Here is a 26794-nt window from a genome sequence, read left to right as displayed (position 1 = left end):
CAAACCCTCCTTATTTTTTTTCCTTTTATTTTTGTATTTATTTTTTATTGAATCACCATGAGATACATAGTTGCAAAGCTGTTCATGATCAGGTTTCAGTCATATAATGTTCCAAACCCCATCCCTCCACCAGTGTACATTTTTCACCACCAATGTCCCCAGATTCCCTTCCTCTCTCCCCCTCCCCCAGGCAGGCAATTTTCTTCTTTCTCTCTCTCTCTCTATCCCTCTGGGCATGAGAGTTTGCAACACAGATACTAAGATGTTATCATGTTTGTACCCTTAACCTACTTTCAGCAGTTCTTATCCAGAATGATCATTTCCAACTATCATTGTCATAGTGGTTCTTTCTCTATTCCAACTGCCTTCTCCCCCAGCACCTGAGGCAGGTGTCCAACCGTGGACCAATCCTCCTGGCTTCTACAGTCCGTGGGTGTTAGTCTCATTCTACCAAACTCTCCTTATCAAGTTTGCTTTTGACCATCATCTGGTCAAGGCCATTGCTCAGTTTCCAGTCCTAATTCTACCCACATTCACAGTATTTGATAGAGTGGATCCTGAAACTTTTTTTTTTTCATTTGGCTTTGGCACCACTATTGTTACTTTTCTTTCTCCTTATTGTACTCTAACAAATTTTCACCATCTTGATGTCTGAATTTTAGAGTAACTGTCCTGAATTCAAACTTTACACATCAAAAATTTTAATTCCAGGCAGGAGAGCTAGTATAGGGCTTATGGCATTTGTCTTGCCTGAGACCCACTCGGGCTGGAACGATAGCACAGCGGGTAAGGCATTTGCCTTGCACGCAGCCAACAGTTTGGCTGACCCGAATTCGATTCCTCCGCCCCTCTCAGAGAGCCTGGCAAACTACCTAGAGTATCTCGCCTGCACGGCAAAGCCTGGCAAGCTACCCGTGATGTATTCAATATGCCAAACACAGTAACAATTAAGTCTCACAATGGAGACGTTACTGGGCCCGCTCGAGCAAATCGATGAACAACGGGAGAACCATGACCGTGACCATGAGACCCACTCAAGTTACATCCCATCTCCATATGGTCCCCTCAGCATCACCAGCTGCAGTGTTGAAGGCTCCTAAGTATCACTGAAGTGGTTTTAGCAATCCCTGTATCCTCAGGATCCTGCACTGAACCCCCAGATCACTAGGTCACTGGGAGGGACCCCCAGGTTTCCTAAGCATCACTTGAGAGTTACTGAACAAAACAACCCCCACAAAATTCCATCTGACTAGCAATTATAGACAGAGGACTTCCAACTTGAGGTGCTTATCCTAGATTCACCTAGCCAACCACTTCCTGACAGTGACCAAAATAGAACCCTTAATCCACAATAATCCTTTTGTTCCTTTCCTCACCCCCTACAAATTGCTTCTCAGTCCAGATTCCGAATCTCAGAAGAAGCCACTTTTCTTCTCAGTTGCTCTAAGTAAAACATGTTCATCCTTAACTCTTTTTGCTTTCCCAAGCCCTGACCACAATTCATTTGCCAAGTCCTGTTAGGCCCTCTCTTCCTGCGGACGTATCCAGAACCTGCCTAGTTCTTTGCAGTTCTGTGGCTTAGCTTCCAGCAGTCAGAGCTCTCCAGAAAACAAAACATTTTCTCTTGCATGTATAATATGATGTGTATATTTCATTACGGAGCGGGATTATACAGGATTGACTCACGAGATTGTGAAGAAGTCCCCAAACCTGGAGTTGGTGAGTTGGCAAATTGAAGAAAGCTGGTAAGAGAACTCCTGTCTGAGTTTCAGGACCTGAGATTCAGGAGAACAAGTGGTGTCCATCCAGTTTGATAGCAAGTGCAAAGACAAGAGGCAAGTGAGGTCCCAGCTTGAAGACAGGGAGAAAAATTCTCCCCTACTCTGGCTTTCGCTCTGTCTAGGTTTTCAACATCTTGGGTGAGACTCACCCATAGAAAGAGAGCAACAGCCTCTACTCATTCTCCAGCTTTAAATGTTTGTTAATCTCCTCCACAGACACACCCAGAAGAATGTTTAACCAAATACCTGGGCACCAGTGGCCCAGTCAAGCTCACACCTAATATTAACCACCATAATAGCTTCCTAACTGGTTGGTCTGCTCCCATCCTCATCACTTAATCCACCCCCAATATGACAATGCATTGCAAACAACAACTTAAGAAAAGAAGCAGCTCACTTTATCACCCTCTGCTAAAAATTCTCCAGTGCCTTCCTTTCTCGATCAAAGAAAAATGTAAAAAACCCTCGTGACCACAGAGCATGATGTCTTCTGTGCTCAGGAGCCTCAGTCCCCACCACACTTCTCCCCTCATTCTGTTCCACCCACAGCAAGGCGACAGCAAGCAGCCAGGCCTGCTCTTGTCTCGAAAGATCTCTCAGCCTGAAATAGGCTTACTACAAAATCCACATTGGTTTCTCCCTCATCTACTTAAAAAAAAAATTAATAATCTTTGTAACTCTCCCCTCTTTTTTTTTTTTAGAAAAAAGAAGAGTTTATTATCTAGCATCTTTTACTTTGTTTTACCTCTAAAATTAGCTTTTTGAAAAGGATTTACAGAAAAACAAAAGTGAAGATCATAGAGAGCATTCCCATAAAACCTGTTTCTACTTCCCCTGTCATGACTGCTTTATAATTGCATTGTCCACCATCACAGCTCATCCAACAGTCTTGACACTCTGCTAGCAGCGAGTCCATCCTTGGTTCAGCAGTCATTAGGGACTTGACTCAGCAGTCCTTAGCAATCTCTTTGGGTTTGTTTGCTCGTTTCATTATTATTTTTTTTTTTGCCACACCCAGCTGAGCTCAGGGATCACTATTTTGTTTTGTCTTGTTTTGCTTTTTGGGTCACACTCGGGGATGCTCAGGGGTTACTCTTGGCTTTGCACTCAGGAATTACTCCTGGCGGTGCTCAGGGGACGATACGGGACGCTGGGAATCAAACCGGGGTCGGCTGCATGTAAGGCAAATGCTCTACCCGCTGTACTATCGCTCTAGCCCCTCAGGGATCACGCTTGGTGGTACTCTGGGATCTTATATGGTACTAGGAATTGAACAGGGTCAGTCAACTGGACGACAGGTGCCTTACCCTTTGTACGATTTTGCCAGCCTTGCATTCGTAGTTTTAACTGAACACTTCTCTGTCCCAGGAATCCCATACCAGACACCCCATTACGTTTTTTTTAGTAGTAGTTCTCCTTAGATCATTCATGGATGTAACACTTTTTCAGATTCTGATTGGTTTGAATATTTTATTGACAAGTCAGAAGAATATTGGTTAGAAATTTTGTAGGATGTCCCACCACTGGTGTTTGTTTTCTTAGAATACTGCAGCTTTGGGGGTTAGAGAGATAATAGCTCCTAGGGCATTTTCCTTATACAAGGCTGACTAGAACTTGATCCCAGGCACCCCATATGGTCCTCCAGGTGCCACCTGCACTGATTCCTGAGGTCCCAGCCAGGAGTAAACCCTAAGCACCACTGGGTGTGGACCCAAAACAAACAAACAAAAGACAGGAACTATGACTGTCCTTGGGGAACACCACAGAGGTAAAGGGCCATTTTCATGTCAGGAGCTCATACCATTTTTATGATTTATGACTGTTAATGTAAACCTCGGTCATCTGGTCCGGCAAGTGTTCATTAAGTGTCCCCAGTGAAAAGGCACGCCTGCACGTTCGGAGAGAAAATCAATTTGAGCTGCGTATACTTTTTTCGACCTGCTCCGTTTCCGACCGTTTTTTGGGGGCTGGGGCGATAGCACAGCGGTAGGGTGTTTGCCTTGCACGCAGCCAACATGGCTGACCCGAGTTCGATTCCTCCACCCCTCTCAGAGAGCCCGGCAAGCTACCGAGAGTATCTCACCCACACGGCAGAGCCTGTCAAGCTCCCTGTGACGTATTCGATATGCCAAACACAGTAACAACAAAGTCTCCAATGGAGACGTTACTGGGCCCGCTCGAGCAAATCGATGATCAACGGGAGGGCCTTTACCTTTTTTACCTTACCTTTATACTTTTTTTAAAAAGTTTTTTGAGCCATACTCTGCTTGCTGAGGGGTGCGTGGCTCTGCACTCAGAAATCACTCCTGGCGGTGCTCAGGGGACCACATGATCAAACCGGGTCTGCCGAGAGCAAGGCAGATGCTTCCCTCTGTGCTACACCTGGCCCAGAGCAGCACATACTTAAGGAGTGGGAAGTTAAGGGTTCTCCTTGAGAGAGTATCCTCATAAAGATTTGAATTTCTACACTGGAGGCCTAGCTCTTCGCCACCATTTATTCAATTATTTATTTATATTGTTGAGAATTTAGCGAACCCTCCCCTGCCCCACACACACTCCCTACAGTTTGTAATTTAATCCTATTTTATTTTGTTCCTTCAAATTGTTCATCGTTGAGATTGGGAAGATTTTTTACTTATCTCCCTTGAGTCTTGGGCAATAAATATCCCCGCCTTTTTTTGGGGGGGTGAGGCACACCTAAATGTACTCAGGGATTACTCCTGGCTCTGCACTCAAGAATCACTCCTGGCGGTGCCCGGGAACCATATGCGATGGGAGTGCAGAAAAATCCAAGTGGTCAGCCGGCAAGTTTCTACCCTCTATACTATCACACGGGCCCCTAGTTACCCCACCTCTCCCACCTTCTTTTTTGGGGTGGAGGGTGGTGGGTTGGAGGTGCCATACTTGGTGATGCTGAAGGTAATGCCAAGCTTGGAACTTTCCCTGGGGGTGGGGGGAAGGGGATTTCATGGTTCTCACCTGCAAAGCTTTGTCAGATCTCTAAGCTCTCTCTCCTGCCCTTTTGGGGGGATCATTTTCTTATTTTTAAGCTCAGCCTTATTTTCCCAGGTAGCATACAATTCACAGAGTAGACTGTTTCCCTTCTAATCTCGCTTCTTTAGAATGCCAGCAGGCCTTGGAGGGGAAGTGCTGGGGGTTTTGGTGGGGGGTGAAGTTACTTTTGACCACCAGAGTGGTCTTGGCTCTTGACCACACACTCAACAGGTGTTGTTACCAGAATGATTGAATAAATAATGAATGAATGAATGACGCGCAGGTGTGGATGCCCAGGAGCGCGGTGCATCTGTTCCCGTCGTCGTCGGTGCTCAGCCTCGTGGAGCCGCTTTGTCCATCCAGGGCCGCCTGCCTCACCCGTGCAAGACCACGTTCACGCAGCCCCACGACGTCATCAGCGCCGCGGGGATTCCCAGGGAAAGTCCCACGCCGCGGTGGAGGGGGTGGAGGGGGGACGTCGACGACGGTGCTGCGCCCGCGTGGGAAGGCCCCGGAGGCGGCGGGCGCAGGTCCGGGGCGCTCGGCGGGCCGGCCGGCCGGCGGGGCGGGGACGGGTGCGGCCGTCCCGGGGCGGGGCCTGTCCCAGCTGCGGGCGCTTCCGACGCGGAGGCCGGGGGTGGCCCGGCGCGTCCAGATGCGGCGGCGGCGGCGCGGAGCTCGGGCGGGCGGCGGCGGCGGCGGGAGGCGCCGGGAGACGCGCGACAGGTGTCCCACCCCTCCCGGCGCCGGAGCGGGGACTCGCCGGCTCTCACGGTTGGTCTGGGGATGGGGGGCGTTTCTCTCCCTGTAGCGCCCGGGGGGGGGGGGGGGGGGAAGAGGTGCGGGGATAGGGGGTGGGGAGCGCGTTGGGTAGGTGTGGGAGGGGGAGACACTGCAGGTGTGCGGGGAGCGAGCACGTCGGGGATGAGCGCATCGTCGGCCTCACACCTCCGCCTGGCATCCCCGGGAGCACATGCTGGATGGCTCAGAGCAGAGTGATTTTTTTTTTGTTTGTTTCTCTCTCTTCCTTTCCCACCTAGTGGGCGAGATGCTAAGGGGCCTCCTAGGAATTATTTCATAGAAACTTCGTGGACAGGCGTCTGGTACCAAGTACCTTCCTTGCATTTCAAGTCGAAAAGCTGGAGAATTTAGAATTTATCTTTTTTTCTTAAATTAGTGTGAACACTTCTCGCGCTTGATCACCCCTTCACTTCCTATGAGGTTGCACTTTTCAAAAAAAAATAAACCACCCAAATTTACCCCTTTTGATTCGAACTTGTCATTATGACTCAGGAGTCAGGAAATACAGAGCACTTGATAGCGCCTGCAACAACGGTTCCTCACCAACCCACATAAGAAAGTTTCTTCGCTCTTTTTTCTGCTCTTCTTAGAAGAGCGGAGACTAGAGGTGATGGCAAGTGTCTCTGAGAACCTCACCGGGGCCTGCTAGGGAATTCTTGCCTCCTTCGCTCTCGCTGAGGACAGACTGACTTCCTGTGGTGCTCAGGCCCTTGTCTAAGCTGTTTCTCAGCAAAGGGAGGAGTTGTTATTTCCACACCGGTCTCCAGAAGTGAGTCACAGGGTTCCACTCTTAATTGAGTGATTCGGTTAATGAACTTTCTGAAAGGTGAGGTTGGCGTTTTTGTCTGTAAGGCGGTGGGAAAGTGATGGGAAAGGCGTGTCTGCCAAGCTGAGGTGTGCGGAAGTAACACTTCAACTTTTTCAGTTTCCACAGCGCCTGATGGTTCCACATACCAGCAGGGTCACTAGGCTGATGGACGATAACCAATGCAATCACGTGCTTTGCCACAAAGGCCCAGAAAAATCAACTTCATGAGTCAATAACCAGTTCTTTATTACTTGCACTGGTATGGTAGAAAGATGTCATTTTACTTCACAGTTGCCGCTTTATAAGCAGATGTTCAGTTGGAGCTTATCTTTAGTAAATTAGTGCTAAAAAAAGACTTAAAATTTTTTTTGAAAAGGTGGATACCAGTTGAAACTGGAAAGTGAAAATGTTTAAGGGGCGTGCATTGGTGCTCTACAGAAGCTCTTAGGAAATGATGACTGTTAGCTCAACCCCCAGAGGACTCACAGCGAGCCTGTTGGAGCTAAGGTGAACTGAGTTCATCCCAACAGACATTTGTCTGGCACCGTCTCTTAACTCTCCAGTGAATTCTGGGTAAATAATAGTGAATAAATCAGGATCCTGCCAACCTGGGTCCATACACCTTTGTGATTGATTGCCCATTGGAAAATTCAATAGAAGAGAGAGCATTTCTGTCTGGAGGGGCCCTCTAGCTCAGTTGAACAGATGTTTCTGCAGATCTAGATGGTTTTTAATTATTTTTCTCTTCCTTATTATCACTAGTTTATGATATTAAAGAATTTCCAGGAAAAGTAGGCTTAACACCATTCTGGGTAGAGGATTGATGACTCACCACCAAGTTGAGGGTCATCTTATCCCTCAAAAATCCCCTCTCCTCAATGCTCCACCACATCTATGCCTACTGCTAATCACTGTAATTTTCATTCAGTCTAGGAGGAAAATTTGTTGGGTTTTTCTGGGTCAGTTGCTCTATTTATTCATATTCCATATGTGAATGAAGCCAGTAGTAATTGTCTTGTTAGGTTTTTACTTATTTCACTTAGCATCATCAAGTATATACTGAAATATACACTCATCATCCTAAATTTTGTTTTTAAAAGGCACAATCTCATCTTTTGACTTATTCATTTTGTGGTGCTGGGACTCAAACCTGGAGCCTCATATAAGATGTGTGGTCTGCCACTAAGCCACATCCCCAGCCCGTTAAATGGGAAAGGAGTATTACACTGATTATGTATGCCTCACCTTGTCTATAGGCACTTATGTGAATTCCATGTTTTGGCTATTGTGAACAATGCCTCTATGAATGGAGGCATGCAACTGCCAGGGAAGTATGATTTTTAATTTGATTTTGGGCCACACCCAACCATGCTAAGTTTTAATTCCTGACTCTGCACTCAGGAAACACTCCTGTTGGGTTTGGGGGAACTTATGGGATACTGGAGACCATATGGGATGCCAGGGATAGAACCCAGGTTGGCCATGTACAAGACAAAGGCCCTACCCTTTGTACTATATCTCCAGTCCCAAAAGAAGTATGATTTTTATAGCACATTTTATACTGTGTAACAGTCATAAAATAAGATAAAGCCAGCCGGTTATTACCCTGAGACAATTACAGACACTTTTAGTGGTGCCCTTTAAAACTGGTGGGTAATAGGTGGCTTATAGCTTTATGCTTTCATATTGAACAAACACCTTTCTTATTGTTCTTATAGTTCAGATCAATATTTTCTTCATTCTAGCATATGAATCAAAACAATACGACCATAGTGTCACAGTGAACTGTTGGGATGGAAATCTGTTGAATTGCTTTTGAATTACATTCTCCAGTAGGTTTAATTTCTCTGATTCTATTGGCAACTCGTATGGAAACCATCCCCAACCTTGAGATTTCATCTCCATTCCATTTTGTTTTCTCCCTCAATAGTGTCAAGTTTTCTGTGAGAAAGAAAGCTTCGAGTGTGTTCTTTCTTCTTGAACACCCAGAACTTGGCACCAGCATTTCTCTCAAGTGTGAGGAAATATTTTGATAAAATAACGCGCCTTAGAGGAAGAGGTGGAGTTGTCAGGCAGCTGGAGGGTGAGGCAGACTCCAACAAGGCTTGCCCATATGATTGGGTCAGAGATCTAGTCTAGTAAGTGTGAGCACAGGAAAAATGCTGGAGTGAGGCTGGGAGGCATGATCACCGGGACCCAGTGCCTTCGAGGTTTACCCCCCCCCCCCCCCCCAGCACACACACCAGCTCTGTCCCAGGACTTGAAGCAAATGGATGATATTGTTAGATACATGTTTTTTAAAAATCATTTGTTTGTTTTTGGGTTACACCCTGCGATGCTCAAGGCTTCCTCTTGGGTCTCTACTCAGGGATCACTCTTGTGGGGTGCCAGAGATGGAACCCAGTGTGCAAAGAAAGTACCCTACTATCACTCTGTGACCCCAGATGCATGTTTGTAAAAGACAACTTAGGATCATCCCTCAGGATGGGAGATGTGTGCTGGAAGTAGATAAAGGACCAAACATGATGCCTCTCAGTATCTGTATTACAAAACTATAGTATAGACAGAGTAAGAAGGAAATTGTCATAGATGCAGGGCATGGGGTGGAGTGGGGGTGGTGGGAAAGATACTGGGTATATTGGTGGTGTAAAATGTACACTGGTGAAGGGATGGGTGTTCAGTCATTGTATGACTGAAACTCAATCATGAAAGTTTTGTAACTATACTTCACAGTGATTCATTTTTAAAAAATAAAATAATAATAACTTTTAAAAAGACAACTTAGGATCCAGATGGAAAATAGAGTGAAAGGTAATGCCACAGGTCCTAGGGAGGAATGGAGAATATTGTTGTCACATTGGAGCTGAGAAATTAAGACTTGAGTCTGGTAATGACAATGAGTGATATGAAAAGAGGAAGGGAGCTGGCCAGTGTTTAATAGGTGGAACTAGGTAACATCTTTAGAGATGGGTATTAAGGGAGAGGGAGGGATTTAATATGATTTACACATTCCTCTTTAATGATAGGATAGAAGAGTAATTGGAAGGGTGGGTTTGGGTCAAAGGATGATGTGTTTTTGCAGTATTTGACACACAGTCAGTGTTCAATAAAGGCTAAATTAAAAATTTTTTTTTTGTTTTTTTTGGGGGGGATCACTAAGGAATTACTCCTGGTGGTGCTCAGGGAACCATATGGGCTGCTGGGAATTGAACCTGAGTCAGCTGCGTGCAAGGCAAATGCCCTACCTGCTGTACTATCGCTCCAGCCATTGATTGTTTATTATATGATTTAATTTTTTAAATTATTTTATTTTTCTTGGTGCAATGTTTGAAGCCATGCCTGGTGGTGCTCAGGGGCTACTACTGACTCCCTCTCAGGGGACCATCTGTCAGAGGACCCCATGTGGTGCTGGGATTCAAAGCAGAGTTGTTCTCCTGCATTAAATGCACCTTATCCTTTGTACTATTTTTCTGGCCCCTCCAGGCTCTGTTATTCACTTCACTATGTGAATTGTCTTTTATTTCCCATTGCAACCCTATGAGAGAAGTGCTAGCATCAAGACTTTGGCCAGGTGAAGAAAATTCAGGGTTCGTACTGGACAGGGTCTGAAATTGACCCCAAGCAACTGGTTGCAGGGTTCGCATTCTGAATTATTCATCTCCAATATGATGGATGGATGGATGGATGGATGGATGGATGGAAGGATGGATGAATGGAAGGAAGGAAGGAAGGAAGGAAGGAAGGAAGGAAGGAAGGAAAGAAGGAAGGAAGGAAGGAAGGATGATGTCTTAGGCATTGTCTAAAATTTACATTGGAGTCACTCTCTTATCATCTACTCTCTCATCTAAGAATAGCCCAGTACAGTTACCATGCCCCACCCTTATGGCTCTATATGTTCCCTGTACTCCTCTCTCCTCCTCCACCCTTAGAACTACGTAGGGTTTTGTTTTATTTTAATTTTTTAATTGAATCACTTTGGACAAACTTGCAGGCTGTCGAATGTAGCCTGCCCACAGGGCAGAGTCTGACAAACTCCCCGTGGCCTACCAAATATGCCAAATACCAGTAACAATGATGGGTCTCATTCTCCTAAAGAGCCTTGAATATAATCTCAGGGCTAGGATGAAAGAGACGTTACTGGGGCCTGCTCGAGGCAATCGACGATTAACAGGATGATGAAATGAAAAAAATGAAAAATTGAATCACAGTGAAATAGACAATTATTCATGTTTGAGTTTCAGTCATACAGTGTTTCAACACCCATCCCTTCACTGGTGTACATTTCCCACCACCAAAGTTTTCAATTTCCCTCCCACCCCACCCCTGCCTGGCCCTCCTGTCTCTATCCCACCTCACCCCTGCCCCACCTGCCTCTATGACAAGCGCTTTTCTTCTCTCTCTCTCTCTCTCTCTCTCTCTCTCTCTCTCTCTCTCTCTCTCTCTCTCTCTCTCTCTCCTTTTGCACCTTATGATTTGCAATGCAGATACTGAAAGATTATCAGGTATATCCCTTTACCTTCTTTACTACTTAGTTAATCTAGAAACAAACCTCAGCTAATAAGAACATTTCTCTTGGAAATTTAAAAAAAAAATTTTTTTTGGGGTCACACCCAGCAATGCTCAGGGGTTACTCCTGGCTCTGCACTGAGGAATTACTCCTGGCAGTGCTCATAGGACCAGATGAGATACTGGGGATTGCACCCAGGTCAACCGCATGCAAGGCAAATGCCCTACCCCTTGTACTATTGCTGCAGCCCCAAATGTCAGCCACATACATGTTTTTGCTTTTGTTTATGAGCCATGGCTGCCTCTGCACTCAGAAACCACTCCTGGAAGGCTCAGGGGACTATATGGGATGCCAGGGATAGAACTTTGGTTGGCTGCATCAAGGCAAATGCCCTACCCACTGTACTGTCTCTCTGGACCCTGGAAATTTAAAACTTTTCAATAGTGATGAAGGTACCAGGAGCTACATTAACTATGTCCTTAGCTTGGTACCACCCTTTCCAACTACTACCTGTACCATCTTTGATTCTAAAATGCACACAGTACTTTATTGGCAGGATCTAGAGCCACCCACTGAAGGGAAGAAGAAAAACTGGCTGGGGAGAGAAGGTGAAAGAATCAATTTTTTAAAACGTACTGCAGGTATATAGCAACTCCAAGCCCGGTCTTCATGGTTTATGATCTGTAAACTGAGATCAGCTTTGGTCTGGTTTCCCCAGAACCAGGTCCCTCAGATCTTGAACTTCCAGAAGCAGAGTGTACTGTGTCATTTTTTGGTTTTTGATTTGAGCTGAATGAAATGATTGAGGTTTCCTGGGTTCAGAGCCTCCTTTCTGTTTGTGGCTTGCAGGTAGATTCCCTTGTTCTGATAAATATTTTTCAATGAAAAAGAATTTTTTTGCACTCTTCCCTCTATTGCTGTAGTGATGTCCGGTGCCCACATGCCTGCTTGGTTGTGGTGCTCTCTGGGGCTTGCACCCCTTTATTTGTGCTTCTTCTTCCCCCCCCCATCCACCCACTCACCAGGGATCTCATTGTTCCACTTTGGTGCTCACATACATGGTCACTGGAGTTTGGACTCATTTGTTTATATACACTTGGATGTGCTGTGGCCAGAATCACTTGATTCACACACATACAAGTGATTCTGGCATGAGTTGGGCAGCACCGGATTTCAAACTCACAGCCTGACAGTTTTAAGTTAGTGCCATAGCCACTGAATTATCTATTTTTTTGTGTTTTGCTTAGTTTATTAATTACCCCCACTCCCAACCCCGCTCCTCCATATGACCTCAAATTTTCACTGTTTTCAGTGTTTCTCTGTTCAGCCTGCTCTGATCAGGTTAATAAACTGATTTTTTCCCCCCAGCAAGTCAAGCTTTGTCTTTTTTCTTGGAATCATCTAAAGTTTAGACACACCAAATTAATGTCATAACTAAATTAAATCAGCAAGCCTCACTTGAAGTTTTAAAATGTTGAAACAGTCCCAGGGAGTTTTAGAATGTCTTCTCAACTCATGAAGGAAGTGTCCTATTCAGCCTTTCTTCAGATTTACCAAGAGATCAAGATATTTATAGTTGCCCATTATATGAAACACACACACACACAGTCTTCTGGGATTATATGCCAACCTGTATTTCTCCCTTGGTATGTATTCCTAAATTTCTGCCTGTCGTATATTCACTGCTCAAGGAACAAGAAGAGAAAGGGTTTTGGGTTAATATTTCACATGGGTTTGCCTCGTCTTTTCATTTGACTGCGGTTTGCAGTAAATTGATAGATTGGGGCCTCTCACCCCCTTCCTGGTTTTAACTAGTTGAATTCTGCTGCTAATGGAAGCAGCTGTTAGGGTGAGTTATTCGCCTGGCCTCTCCTTATGAGGCTGTGAATACCACGCATTATTTGTGAATCCGCACTCAAGTTTTTTGTAAGACTCACTAATTGGCCACTTCTTAGTGGAAAGCAGCTTTAGAATTGGTAATTTCCATTTATCCTTTTTGACCTAATTGGATGTTTTTGATTCAATGAATGCATATTTGGCTGTTGTTACCAAAAGCTGGAGGTGGGGGTTAGGGGACGCAGGAGGAATGTGGAATTAGTGCTTTTGTTGTGTGGCGCCAGGGAGGGAACCCTGAGCATCGTTCCCTGCCCCTGCTTTGTGGCCTTGGTTCCCAGTCGCTGCCATATCAAGACTATAATTAGCTGCGTAGAAAAACAACAACAACAAAAAAAATACCGCCCGTTTTGTCTACCCACTTGTTTCTGTTTGAGTATGTAAAATGACATTCCATTACTCATTGCATGACCTGGTGGGTAATAATGTGAATTCTGACTTTCCGGAGCAGTAGAAGTTGCTCCACTTCATCTTCCTATGGAAACAAAGCAAACAGACCCGGCTCTGTCTTCTGTTTCAGTTTCAGGATTGCGGCCGAGCACGTCGCACCTCACGAGGCTTTTCTAACTTCCTACTATTGTATTGGGCGTATTGTTTAGTGACACTAGTCTGTGGGTTTGAGATAAAGTACGACATAGTGTCTAAGCTGAATTGTATAATATTAATAGATCTCCGACTTCCTCCTCTCCTCTTCCCTGCTTTATGATAAACTGTGCAGTGTGGAAAAGGACATAAATCATAGGCATTGGGACCTCAACAGTATGTAAACCTTAGGAACTGAGAAGCAAGAGAGCTAGACATAGCACCTCTCGCATCCAGCAGCCCTTGACTGTAGGCTGATGGGTTGGATCCGGGTGAAGGGTGTCGCTTGGGGTGAGGCAGTGCCCTTCAGTCAAAGGTAGTTATGGAGCTGTGAGCCCAGGGTGGCCAGAGTAACTGGCAGTGGGGGGTCGCGGGCTTTGGTCTTAGAAGCCCAGCAGGCAGGCAGTTTGTATGAAGGAGAGCCTGCTCTTCTGTAACAACTTTGCATCTGTCCCAGACCAACCCTAATGAGCAACCCTCAATCCAAAAAATCTGAAGGATGTAAAATAGCTGATGGTCAGCAAGAACACACAGTAATCTTCCTCTTGGGAAAGCTGAGAGCAGAAGGCGGCCTGGGCCAGGAAGGATGGGCTGTCAGGGACACGATGGAGGTGCTGAGCCAAGTCTATCACCACCCACACTCAGAATGGAACTATAACACTTGCTGGTCTTAGCTATGATTCCAAATTTTAACATTGTCAAAATGATCAATAAATAAGCTACTTTTTCTCCCCTCTTTTTGTTGTTGTTGTTGTTGCTGTTGTCTGTAACCCCTTGAAAGTTAATCTCACTGTGTAACTGGTAGACTATAATCAATCGGAGTTACCATTTAAAGATTTTTCCTCTCCACCCCAGCAACCCAAACAACAACAACAAAGAAAACAGAGACAAAAGTCTAGGGCCATGCTGGGAATCTCCTGGAGCAGAATCTTTAGGGGTTGAGAAACCCTGGACTGACATCTTCAGTCAGTTTTCCCGGAGTGATCATGATAGATGCTAAATTGGACAGCTGTTGCCCCATCAGGCCCGGGATGGTAACTGAGCCTGCAGAGATTTCTCACATTCTCAAGAGGTCATGGGAACAGGAGATGAAAGAAGAGTGTCCAAGTCTTAGTCCTAGAAAACTTGATATCATATCATCCATCCTTCATCCTTCATAGCAGATTCCTCCTGTGACCAACATAGAACCTGGCCCAGATTCCTTAACTGTCTTCAGACCAAGTTTGGTGAAGAGAGACACACGGGTATCTCTGACTTGGTGTTTTACTAGTTGGGTGGGAGATGTCAAACTCCTTGAAGCCATCATAGATGGAAGTGGAGGGTGTAGAGAGTTAATGATCATATAGAAAATCATCAACTTTTTTTTTGCTCTGGTGGTATTAGGGGGATATTCCTGGCTCTGTGCTCAGGGTTCATTCCTGGCCATGCTTGAGGGATTATATGTGGTGCCAGGAATCAAATCAGACTTGGTCACATGCAAGGCACGCACCTTAATCCCTATACTATCTCTCTGAAAACTAGCCAAGTCTTTAGGAGAATAAGACAGTTCCAGGAAATCTCATACCACCAGATATAGCTTGGAAGTGCTACCATAAAACTGGAACAAACAAAAAGATGAGAGAAAAATATGGAAGGAAAAAAATCAACATTCATAAATGTACGAAAATACATACTCCAATGAGATAGGAAATAATTCTTTTTTCCACTCCCCCACAAAGGAAAGGAACTTTTCAGCCTACTGTTTTTTTAGTTTGGTCCTTGAGAAACATTGAGGAAGCCTGAAGACTAATCTGATAAATTTCTATGGTGTTTTGTTCTGTTTACTCGTGCAGCAACACATTGCTATAGTTGTTTACTTTCAGTGTTTCCTCCCTTCATTCAGGTTCTCTCTGCTTTCATGACCTTCTCCTTGCCCACAAACTCCTATGAAGCCATTTAGAATCAGCTCAGACACATTTGAGGAGGCAATCTCTTTTCTAGAGCTGCGCCAAGTTTGGTATCTTCCCTGAAACTCAGAAAGTACTTCCACATATCTCTGTTATTGTCTGTGGTAGCATCTTTATCCCCACTAGCCTACGGGCAGTCTGCATGCAAGGACTATCTTATCTTTGAGCATAAGAGATCTAGTTTCATCAAAAATGAGCCCAAGAAATAACCATTCTCATGAGCTGAGATAGTCAAAAAATCCTGATTGAGAAGCTTCTCCAGAGTTGGACGCCCTGGAGTGCATGGCAAACACACCAGTGTGGCAGAGTTTATGGCAGGCAAAGAAGTGAGGTAATAAAACACTTAATGCCTGTTAGGAGAGAGGAAGAGCCAGCTTGAGCTCATGGAGCTCGCAGCCAGTTTAGTCAAAGGTCAGAGAATGTTCCCCATTGTCATGAAGCAAAATTGATATAAAAGTGGAAGTGATAAGACTGACTTTGGTTCTAAGAAAAGGGTCTTTTATTATTATTATTTATAATATTACAGGGGGAAAGGGTTAGGCCACAGATGGTGGTTCTTAAGGCTTACTTTTGGTTCTGTGCTCAGGCATCACACCTACTGATACTCAGAGCACCATACTTAGTACCAGGGAAATATGAGATTTCCTGGAACTGTCTTATTCTCCTAAAAGCCAACTGGGGTGGCTGTTTACAATGAAAGCACTTTAACTAATATACTAGTTCTTAGCTTTAACAGAGAAAGATCTTTTGGTCTTTTCAGTTACAAAAATGACCGATTTCCATTGATCCAGCACTTCCACTTTTGGAATATACCCCAAGGACCCAAAGACATAATGCTGAAAAAACATCTTCACTCCTATGTTCATTGCAGCACTATTCACAATAGTCAACCTGAAAACAATCCAAGTGCCCAAGAATAGATGACTGGATAAAGAAACTATGGTACATATACATAATGGAATACTACCCAGCCATAAGAAAAGATGAAGTCCTGTAATTAGCTAATAATGGAGAGGTCTGGAGAGTATCACGCTGAGTGAATGAGTCATAGGGAGAGGGATAGACACAGAATGATCTTACTCACATGTGGAATATAAAGAAACATAGGAAAGGGAACACTGGGACAGTGAGAGAAGGAAGTGGTCACTCTGGACAATGACTGGTTGCTGAAAGGAAGTAAAGGGATTATGCATGATACCTTATCAGTGACAGGATTGTAAACCACAGTGCCTAAAATTTTTTCAAAGTGGCGGGAAAGAAAGAAAGAAAAAAAACACCTGCCTCTGACAGGTTGGGAAGGTGGGAGGGGAAAATGGGGACATTGGTGGACATTGGTGAAGGGATATGTGTTGGAACATTGTATGTCTAAAACTCAATCATGAATAGTTTTGTAACTTTATAATTCATAATGATTCCATTTTTTTAAGAAAAAGACCAATTTTCTGTATGTGTAGATATAGCACATGAATATGTATGTTCAAAGAACAAAGTCCTCCCGTTGTTTATTGATTTGCTCGAGCAGGCCCAGTAACGTCTCCATCATGAGACTTCATGTTACTGTGTTTGGCATATCGAATACATCACGGGGAGCTTGCCAGGCTCTGTCATGCAGGCGAGATACTCTCAGTAGCTTGCCGGGCTCTCTGAGAGGGCCGGATGAATCGAACTTGGGTCGGCCATGTTGGCTGTGTGCAAGGCAAACGCCCTACCACTGTGCTATCGCTCCAATATGCATGTTGACAAAGAGAAAGAAAGAAAAGGACTCTTTCATTTAGATTATTTAAAGGGGAGGATTAACAACTAGTGATACTCTGGGGCTACTCCTGCTCTGTGCTTGGGGCAGGGCATCACTCCTGGTGGTGCTAGGGGACCAGAAGGTAGCAGGAATGGAACCTGAAACTTCCTATGCAAAGCACACATGTCAGTCCTTTGAGCCATCCATCTCCTTCTACTGTGACTTCTTCATTTAAGAAATAAAATAGAGACAAAGAACAGAGAAGAACATTTTTCATCCATGGCTTGGAGTTCACTTGTTAATTTCATGTCAGGTACGGTTAAAGAAATTAGCTTAAAGCTCTGAAAATCATTCTTAAGATCACAACTTTGTTTAAAATCTAAGTTGAGGAATCTGAGGATATTGGCACAGGAGAATGCTGGCTGGACTTGTGTTTTGAGATTTTTATTAGAGGCCTGTGTCTTTCTGCTTTCTTGACATTTACTCCAGCTCATTTCTTTTTGCCACAGATAATGGATGCATTTCTGATATCATAAGCTATTGCATCTTCTTGGCTGAGCAGGTCCCACCAGGTTCTTTTTCTCCTTTTCTGGGCAAGTTCTGACATTATTACCATACTCCATATTCCTGCAAATGGTAAATGTTTAGCTGAGGACAGAGATTGTGAACCTGTGATTTGTGAATCTAATTCTCATGGGGCTTTTTTTAAAAACTGCATTTTATGCTCATTTCTTATCTCCATTAATTAATAATTTAAAAACTGGTATCTGAATTGAGAAACAATTCTCGAGCTGAGAAAGTAACCAGGTTGGTTCTTTATTAAGGATTTGTTTCTGGAGCCAGAGAATTGATACATATATAGTATGCGGGTGACCTCTGTTCAACCTCTGGCACCATTATGACTCACCAGCATCTCTGAGTAAGGGCCGTAGGATCTCCTGAGCACTTTCTGGGAGATGTCCCCCTTCCCCCCAAAAAGAAAAAAAAAGGATCTATTTCTTGTTTAGCTTGACATTACACAGCAAATATACCCTAAGGGGAATACTTAACTGATGAATGTCAAATAATCAAGAAATACCACCCATTGGGTTGATGGTTGGAAAGGAAAGATTGATCAAGTCTTCAAGGAGAAACATTTGTTGGAAGTAGATAGAGGTGTTGAACAGAGTTCGTCAACCTTTTTATCCCTGTAGACCTGCACTTGTCCTGCACAGCAGTCCACAGATCAACAGTTATAACCAAGGGGTTAGACCAGTAGTTTTCAAGTTTTCTAGACCTATAGACAGCCCAATCCATAGACCAGTGGTTGAAGAACACTGGTGTAAAAGCCTTTGTGGTGCTTCATTTAGGTCATTAAGTGGCATCCAGCATCTTAGAACAACTTTGATTCAAAAACGCAGAATTAAAAACTACTGTGCAAGTAGAAATGGCATCTGTACCTATATGTTCATTGCAGCACTGTTCACAATAGCCAAAAGCTGGAAACAACCCAAGCTCGAGAACAGATGACTGGTTAAAGAAACTTTGGTGCATCTACACAATGGAATACTACGCAGCTATTAGGAGAGATGAAGTCATGAAATTTGCTTATAAGTGGATATACATGGAGAGTAACATGCTAAATGAAATGAGTCAGAAAGAGAGGGACAGATATAGAAGGATTGCACTCATTTTTAGAGGATAAAATAACATGAGACTGACACCCAAGGACAGTAGATACAAGAGCCAGGAAGATTGCTCCATAGTTGGAAGCCTGCCCCGTGAGGTGGTGGGGTGGGAGGGGAGAAGGCAGCTGGAATTGAGAAGGGATCACTAAGAAAACATGGGTTGGAGGAATCGATCGGGATAGTAGATGTGTGCTGAAAGTAGATAAAAGAGCAAGCATGAAGCATGATAACCTCTCATTATCTGCATTACAAACCATAATTCCCAAAAGTAGAGAGAGTATGGGGAATGTTGTCTGCCATGGAAGAAGTGGGAAGGTGGGAAAGTTGGGGTATACTGGGGATATTGGTGGTGGGGAATGTATACTGGTGGAGGGATGGGTGTTTGATCATTGTGTGATTGTAACTCAAACATGAAAGCTTGTAACTATAAAGAAAAACTACTGTGCAAATGAAAATGTGACTCGGGCTTAAGTGGATGGAGATAAAATGTCTTGTGATGAGTCTTTGCCATGTTCTTGCATAACTTTCTTCTTAGGTTTTGAGTAATAGAATAGTCTTTGATACATTTCAAATATAACTTCATTTGTGTGCTTATTTTTGTCTATAAGCATTGTATAAGAAATAAATGAAGGGTGAGGAAATAAATTAGACATTTGTTTTTGTTTTTTGTTTGTTTGCTTATTTATTTATTTTGCTTTTTGGGTCACACCTGGTGATGCAAAGGGGATACTCCTGGCTCTGCACTCAGGAATTACTTCTGGTAGTGCTTGGGGGACCATATGGTGTAGGATAACACTGTCTTGTCCTTTCTCAGGTAGCTTAGATTTATCGGTCACACCCATTCCAGTGCTCCCGAGTCACTCCCATTCCTCTGTTTATCTGTAAACTCTTCTCTGTGCTCTCCTCCCCAGCCAGTTAATCACCTTTTCTCCCTAATCAGATTCCGTTAGCTTGCAAAATCAGATCCTTCTAAGGACACTGAACTTGCATTGTCATAACTTGCATAAGTTATGTCTTTTGCATAGTTTACCTTAAAGCAATGTCCTTTCTGTATGGACACAGGAAGACTGTTAATATTATGCTTTGTAACTTGCAAGTTGATTGACTCTGAATAGTATTTACTCCTGGTCATCTGCTTTCTTGACTCAGTTGCCCTTGATTCCTAGCACCCCAAAAGCAGGGTCTCAATGAGGGACTGAATGGACCCAGGGCAAACTGTGAGCTACCCTGGCATCGAAATGGGCCAGGCCAAAGCGCCACGATACTCAACTATAAGTTGAGAGCATGATCTTGGACAAATGCTGTCATGATCCAAAAGTAAGTAACGACGAGACTAGGACCCTGCTAGGGCTAGGATGCTGGGAATCGAACCTGGGTTGGCTCCATGCAAGGCAGACACCCTACCTGCTATAGCTCCAGCCCCATCTTTTTGGCATAATTGGAACTTTGTTGCTCAAGTGTAACTAATAACTTCAGCCAGGATCTGTCTAGTTGGATACCTTGGTACTTATACCAAGCTCTCAGCTGTGCTTGGGACCTATTCCTGGCTTGGTGCTCAAGGGTCTTACCCAGCCATGCTCAGGGGAACATGCAGCACTGGGACTTGAACCCAGGGCCTTTCACATGCATGGCAAGTGTTCTACCATGGAGCCTCATCCTCAGCCCCTAATTCTTGTATTTTAATTAAGAATTAGAATTTTAAATTTTTTTCTGTGAGCTCAAGAAGGTCAGCCAACTGAGCACATGCTTTGTAGACAGGAGGCATGGGTTCAAATTCTGCACTCTATGGTTCCCCCAGCACTACCAGGAACATCCTCTGAGCATGGAAATAGAAGTAGCCCCTGAGCACTTCAGGGTGTTGCCCAAAATTAAACACACAAAAATAGTGTGTAGTAAATATTAACATGGTAATGATTTTCCTCTCTTTTTAAAATAAAAATCTTATTGTTTGACCACTGGTTTTCAATAATGCTTAGATTTTAGGAGTAGAGCTTTAACACCTCTACATATGTATAATACCCTACTCACTATACAATACTGTGTGGCTAAAAAAACATGACTATCAATAACTTTGTAAGCCACAGTGCTTTAATTAATTTTTTTTTTTTTTTTTTTTTTTTTTTTTGCTTTTTGGATCACACCCAGCGATGCTCAGGGGATATTCCTCACTCATGCACTTAGGAATTACTCCTGGCGGTGCTCGGGGGACCATATGGGTTGCTGGGAATAGACCCCAGGTCGGCCATATGCAAGGCAAACACCCTACCTGTTGTGCTATCACTCCAGCCCCTTAAAATTTTTTTTAAATAAAAAGTTTCTAGTGTTATTTTTGTTTAAAAGAAATAATTAAAAATAAAAGGTTTTGATGGTTAAATGAAATGATTCCTCCATTTGGAAATTCTCTTTAGAGAATCAAGAATGTTCCTTAAAGAATCAAAATTATAGTAGTGTAGTACCATTAACTTATCTAAAGATGAATAGTTGCTAGAGGAAAATCCCATTTAGTCAGCATACACTTGTCACCATTTAATTGGAAAATATGTCATTATTCTTTGCCCTTTGCTGAAATTGGGAAGGCGATGGATATTTTTGTCTTTTCTGATATCTGGATAGTATACCTCCTGTTCAGCAGTATAAAGACGAATATTTCATCCTTTTCATCTAGTCCTAGTAACTAAGACAGAAATAAATCTTAAATACAGATTTCCCCCTCACTTTTGGTTAAATGAATGAGTGCAAATGAGAAACTTATTTTATATTTGTATATTTTTTTCTGAATAGCTGTAATTAATATGATTTTATTTGAGACTATCTCCTGTGGTATTTTTATGTATATTTTGCTCAATATTTTATCACAGGACCTTGAGAGGGAGTACGGCGGATAGGGCACTTGCCTTGCACACAGCTGAACTAGGGTAGATTCCTGGAACCCAGTAGAGTTTCCCTGAGTCCCACCAAGAGGGCTCTTTGAGCTCAGAGCCAGGAGATAGCCCTGAGCACCACTGGGATGTGGCCACTATGGTAAACCAAAACAAACAAAACAAAGCACCACATTTTACCATCATATTATTTTCTTATAACTTGGCATTTTCTCTTCACGCAGTATTGAGTAATTCTAGGCTGTTTATTATGTTTATGCAACTATTTTTTTCCGGTTCTAATTCTTCAATTTTTTGTTGTTATTGTTGTTGTGCAGATTTCAAATTTGATTACATTTTACTTTGAAATTCTCCCACAGTCTCCAATTTCACATTAAGTTATTTTAGAGTACCATAAATATTAGGCTTTCCTTCTTTTGGGCTCCTATTACTGTTTTTGCATCTTTAATTCTTTGAGGTCCCTGAGATGTTGCTATCAAGGGGTCCGCAGTCATAGTCTTACAAGTCATTTTACCGGCCCGGTTGCTTACATTTTTTTCCTCCAGGATCATTTTTGCTATTTTTATTTCTCATCGTTCCCATCATTGTGGTCTCTGTGGTGCTCTCACACTTGGTTTTCAGGGCTCACTGGGGCTCATGCAGTGCTCTCCAGGGTTTGCGGTGTGTTAATTGTGGTGGTCACACACCGCTGGCTGTGGTGAGCCCGGCAGTCACTACAACACCAGGGATCACAGAACCATGCTGTCAGCATCAAGGTCAGTGAACGTGGCTGAACTGTTCTAATTCATCAGAATATACTGCGCTCCCCTCCTTATTTTTTTGATGACTTAAACATAAATTACCATTATTTATATAATCTGTCTATTCTCAACGTCCATGTCCATTTACCTAGAATTTATCTTTGTACAAGTAGCATGCTTTTAATTATTATGATATTCAGCAGAGCCTGTTCTTTTCAAATTATAAACAATTTTTATAATTGATTATTTGAATTTAATTTTAGGCTTATTTTCCTCTTTCAGATTTTTCTGAAGCCCCAGTGGGAATTTTGCTTTTCAGTTCAGATAAAAATTAATTTCAGTTGGGAATAATCTCAGATCCTGTGTGTCAGTCTATATAGAAGTGTTAATTCTGTAGTGGAATTTGAAAAGGGTGTTTGGTGTGTGTGAGAGTGGTTGGGACAGTAGATTGTCATATAGACAGATAGACAAATAAGATGGAGAGTTTCTGGTTATCTCCAAACCAAAACTCACACCATGTTATTTGGTCAGTGTTTGGGACTTCTAGAAAGTGTGTGTGTGTGTGTGTGTGTGTGTGTTGTGTGTGTGTATGTGCGTGCATGTGCATTGCACACATGCACATACATACGTGCATGTGGCTGTTTTCTTCCCTTTTTTAATTTTCAGATTTGTTAAAATTGTGCATATGTGATTAAAGAAAACTAGTTCGCCAAGAAATTTAATGAAAAATTAAAATTAATTTTTAAAAAAGCCTTCTTCTATTCCATTTGCTTCATTCCCAAGACCACTTCCAATAATTTTAGCCCGTGTTTTTGTATTTACAGTCTTACTTCTAAATACCATGCTTCTAGTTACCTTTCCTTCTTTCTTTCTTTCTTTTCTTCCTTTCTTCCTTTCTTTCTTTTTTAAATTTTAGAATTACCTGTTTACTTCTCTGAGAAGTTTGATGATTTGGCTCATTCCACCCTCTTCTCCACAGTCATTTATCTACCCTTCCTGCCCTACCACCTTTTTTCTGCTTCCAACGTAGTGATATCTTAACTTGAATTAAGTATTCAGTGACTCTGTATTTATGGTTACGAATATACCAATCACATCTGAGTCATGTATTATATCATGATTACTTTCCCATAATATCCCATAGTATTTGTTTGTTTCCTTGAAATTGGTTGTTTTTTTTTATTTGTTTGATTCATTTCATTTGTATTTATGATCTCCAGTTGACTGAATCTTTCCTTAGGAAATACCAGTCTATCAGGAATTCCACCATTTTCATCTTTCGGAAGAAATCTCTTTTGTAACCTTATCACCTAACCAAGACAGATGGTCTTTACAGTCAAGTTCGCAGCTGCCCCTCCTATGAATCTCCTGTTGGGATTCTTTATTCTGTGCCTCTTTTTTTTCTTCATTTCCTTGTTTTGTTGGCATGTATTCCCAGTCTCTTCGTTAGGAAGTGGTCATAGGAAATAAAAGCCCTAGGGACTTTGTATATCTGGAAATGTGTTCATTCTGTCTTCAAATTTTGATTGAGGATTGGGCTAAGTATAGAAGTCAGCGTTGAAAATACATTTTCCTCAAAAGTTGAAAGGCATTGTTCTATTATGTTTAAGTTTCCAGTATTGCTGTTTAGATATCCAAGTGTTTTGACTTTTGACTTTATTGTGTAAAATAAATATACACAGTATTCATTTTAGCTAAAGGAATTGATATATTTTTGTTGTAGTTTTAAAGCATAACTAATGAATGGATACTGAACAATAAGTAAAGATAAAACTTCATTTCAGCTTAAGGAATTAATATATTTTTGTTGTAGTTTCAAAACATGACTAATGAATGTACACTGAACAATAAGTAAAGATAAAACTTCAGGTATTTAAAAATGTTTGATTCATGTTTGCTGGGAATTATTTTATAAAGGGCATTAGTAGTTAGGTCACAGAAAATATTTTGTCATTAGTTATTGAATTTTCAATTTTGGATGGGTTGAAAGTTATCTTTTAAATATTAACAATACCACTGCAATAACACAGCATCCCTGTTATCTAAAACAGAAGCTGCTGGGGCTAGAGCGATAGCACAGCAAGTAGGGCATTTGCCTTGAACATGGCAGACCCAGGTTCGATTCCCAGCATCCCATATGATCCCCTGAGCAACGCCAGGCGTAATTCCTGAGTGCAGAGCCAGGAGTAACCTCTATGCATGGCCAGGTGTGACCCAAACAGAAAAAAAATTAGAAGATGCTGTATAAAGGGAATTTAAATTTCAGTTAATATTAACATGTTTATAAGATTTTTTTTGCTACTCATACATTCATACATATCAGTTCTACATAAAGCCCCAAACAATACATCTACTATGTGGAATATATAGGAGGTAGAGTAAATGTATAAAAACGTGGTCAGCTTCTGCTCTTCAGTTTGTTGACTTGAAGGAGTTGGGTTGTGGTTTTGGGGGGTATTAAATCTATTATAGTTTATTTGCCTGAAAATTCACCACTGAACTTCTATTCCTCAAACATTGATATTACCTTATTTTTCTACTTTCAATCTGTTCTGTTATGATAAAATGATAACCCAATTAGCCAATATCCTCAACTAAGCTTTCGAGATATTTTCATTTTTTGAAGGAACAAAACTAGAAGAAAACAGGTTCATTTGAAGGATCCTGAAGATGTGATTCCAAGTTACATCCTGTAGTTAGAATATCATTTACCCATTTAAAAATGGTTAAAGTTACATGAAGAGCATTGAGCATGGAAAGATGCTCTGAGTAATAGCCCTCAGACCTGTAATAGCCCCATTCTTCCAAGATAAAATGAAGTACATTATATTGCATTTAGTAATATAGAATTAATGACTAATACAATTTAGAAAGATTTGTCACTAAAAGATACTTTCTCCCTTTGTCAATCTTGATGAGAAAAAAAATTCAGTTAGAATACTCACATGCTCCTGAGTGGTCTATTTAATTGAAACTTTAGGGTACTTTACTTGAAATACAGAAATTTATTTTTCATTTCTTGCTATTAAACATTGCTTTTTTCATGTTACCATCAAGGCCATAGAGGAATTAATTATATTAAAGGCCTACTTCCTGCTTTTTTTCCTTCAGTCCATCATAGGTCATAACTGTTTTTAAATATAATATATTTTGTCATAATAAAGTATATATACAGTTTATCTATACCTATATTTGACTAATAATTTAGCAGCATAAAAAGCTGTGTTCAATTTCTAGTCCTTTCCAGTAGCAATTGATGTTGAATTTATTACATATATATTGCCAGAGCTTTTAACTTTTAGCTAAAAAATTTGTGTTATGTAACTATTTTAATTAATAAAAAATTATTATAGTTGAGATAACATCGCAATAGTGTGTTTATTTGTCTTTTTCATAGATATGTGACATTTGATATAAAATTTATTACTATGAGTGATTTTGGTCTTTTGACTCATTCTCACTCAGTGAATGGAAGGCATCTGATTCATACTTTCCTGAGGTTCTGATTGACTATTGGGCATTTACATCTTGTCTTTGGAGCTACTGGAATAGTAGAGAAACTGATTAGAAGATAATTGGTTTTATCGGATCATTTTAGAAACATGTGGTCTGCACATCCTGACAGCACTGCAAAGCCTGGCAAGCTACCCCGATATGCCAAACACAGTAACAACAAGTCTCACAATGGAGACGTTACTGGGCCCACTCGAGCACATCGATGAACAATGGATGGACAGTGACAGTAGTCTGCACATGTTTCTTTTTCTTTTTTTTAAAAATTTTATTAGTGAAAAACCATGAGGTACAGTTGTAGACTTACAAATTTTTGTGCTTGGGTTTGAGTTATACAATGATCGAATACCCGTCCCTCTACCAGTGCCCATTCTCCACCACCAGTAATCCCAGTGTCTCTCCCACTCCCCCCATCCCCCCCTCCTACCTTGCCTCTGTGTCAGGGCATTCCCATTTGTTCTCTCTCTCCATTTGGGTGTTGTGGTTTGCAAAGGAGGCATTGAGTGGCAGTCATGTTCGGTCTATAGTCTACTCTCAGCACGCATCTTCCATCCTGGGAGGATCCTCCCAACACCCTTTATTTGGTGCTCCCTTTTCTATCTGAGCTGCCTTTTCCCCTAGCGTGTGCGCCTCCAAGCCATGGAGTAAACCTCCTGGTATTTATCTCGCCTATTCTTGAGTGTTAGTCTCCTATTTTGTTACTTTAAGCACATGTTTCTTAAGAGGAGATCAGGCGTGTTCTGGGTAGTAGGGTCGTAGACTGCAAATGTTTTTTATGGAGTGGCACTTGTTTCCTTTGAATAAAATTCTTGGTAAAATTTTCTCATTATGGATGGCAGTTGTACAAAATATTGATTCCTAAAATTAGGCTTGTAAGTATATGTAAGATTTTCAGTGTGCTTTTATATCCCTTATATTATTTAATGATTAAAGCAGACAAACCACCCA

The 26794-nt window shown here is 42.2% G+C and overlaps 1 protein-coding gene across 1 annotated transcript in view; it reads left to right on the top strand.

Moving 5' to 3' along the window:
• Positions 1 to 5410: 5410 nt before the first annotated feature.
• The window catches only part of STX11 (syntaxin 11), a 34821-nt gene continuing 13437 nt past the window's right edge, over positions 5411 to 26794 (top strand). Inside the window, exon 1 of the mRNA XM_056126234.1 lies at positions 5411 to 5549. The gene's annotated coding sequence lies outside the window, so the exon portion shown is untranslated. The remainder of the gene's footprint in view (positions 5550 to 26794) is intronic.

The sequence above is a fragment of the Sorex fumeus genome, unplaced genomic scaffold (genome assembly GCF_029834395.1).
Source record: "Sorex fumeus unplaced genomic scaffold, SorFum_2.1 ptg000061l, whole genome shotgun sequence".
NCBI classification, from domain to species: domain Eukaryota; kingdom Metazoa; phylum Chordata; class Mammalia; order Eulipotyphla; family Soricidae; genus Sorex; species Sorex fumeus.
The sequence above is the reverse complement of the archived record's forward strand: the minus strand, read 5'-3'. Positions and strand labels throughout refer to the sequence as shown.